This window comes from Apodemus sylvaticus, chromosome X (genome assembly GCF_947179515.1).
Source record: "Apodemus sylvaticus chromosome X, mApoSyl1.1, whole genome shotgun sequence".
In the NCBI taxonomy this organism is placed as follows: domain Eukaryota; kingdom Metazoa; phylum Chordata; class Mammalia; order Rodentia; family Muridae; genus Apodemus; species Apodemus sylvaticus.
This window is the reverse complement of record NC_067495.1, coordinates 11,666,930-11,668,348: the sequence shown is the minus strand read 5'-3', so window position 1 is coordinate 11,668,348 and position 1,419 is coordinate 11,666,930. Positions and strand designations below refer to the sequence as shown.

At 41.5% G+C, this 1,419-nt stretch overlaps 1 pseudogene; it reads left to right on the top strand.

The window, feature by feature from the left end:
- Window positions 1-247: 247 nt before the first annotated feature.
- On the top strand, window positions 248-1,207 carry LOC127675206 (uncharacterized protein C12orf29 homolog; annotated as a pseudogene).
- Window positions 1,208-1,419: the final 212 nt, after the last annotated feature.

The window sequence follows — 1,419 nt, the reverse complement described above, 5'->3', positions numbered from 1 at the left end:
CAAGAGTCCCAACAAGCAGCTGAAAGAGCCAGATGCAGATACCCAACCAATGGGCAGAAGCCTGGGGCTCCTGTGGTTGAATTGAGGAAAGGCTGGAAGAAGCTGAGGAGGAAGGAGACCCCATGGTAAGAACAGCAGTCTCGGCTGTTTGGATCCTCTGGATGGTGTTTGTATTCTTTCTGCTTGTTGCTGCAGACCTCTTCCCCCGGGGTCCCAGCGCAGTGGAGACAGGTTGCGCGTGGGCACCATGAACCACCTAGGCTCTGTGCAGTGGAAGATGCCGTGTGTGTTTGTGACGGACATAAAAGCTGAACCTTCAGCCAAGTGGGATCATCAGCCATTTAAAGTTTTGGCAACTGAAATACTAAGTGAAAAGGCATTTGATGCAGATGTGTACAATGCGGTTGCAACAGAAAAAGTGGACGGAACATGCTGCTATGTCACTAACTACAGAGGTCAGCCATACCGTTGGGCTCAACTAGGTAGAACACCTAACAAGCAAGCAGACAAAGATTTAAGAAATTTCTACATTCAAAAGAAAGCACAAAAGAGGAAGACTTCAAGCCTATCCCAGAGTGCTGGATACCAGCAAAGGAAATAGAAAAACAGAAGGGGAAGCCAGTACCTAATGAAAACAGGCACATTCCTGGTTGGGTACCAGTAGAAAAGAACAGCAAACAATATTGCTGGCACTCAACTGTAGTCAATTATGAGTTTGGAATTGCCCTGGTACTAAGGCACCATACTAATGATCCTGGAGTTTTGGAAATTAGTGTTGTTCCCCTGTCAGATCTCTTAGAGCAAACTCTGGAGCTGATAGGAACAAATATCAATGGAAACCCATATGGGCTAGGAAGCAAGAAATACCCATTACATTTTCTTACACCACATGGAGCATTCCAGGTTGGAAATCTGCCTACACTGAAACACAACGAACCTGCTGTCCTGGTTTGAAGACTGCAGAGAGGGTCAGATTGAAGGGATTGTGTGGCATTGCTGTGACGGCTTTTTAATTAAGGTCCACTGCCACCATCTTGCTTTATTCTGGCCACTTCCAGATACTTACATGAATACCAAACCAGTTATTATTAACATGAACCTGAACAAATATGACTGTGCTTTTGATAACCCGTCTTTGTTTAATCAGTTTTTGAAAGTAGATAAACAGAAATTTGATAGGCTCAAAGACATAATACTTGATGTGTAAAATGGAAATATTAGTTGGGATTATTGTGATTTTCTAATATTGACAAGTTTGTCGTGTTTACAGAGGTTGAACCTTCAATTTAATGTTGCTAGCTGTTTGGCAAAATATATGTCAACTTCTAAACAGGTTTCTACGTATCTATAGAAATCATAGTTAGAATTTGAATATCTTAACACAAAAATAAATATAAAATAATCAATTTTAAATAGTAA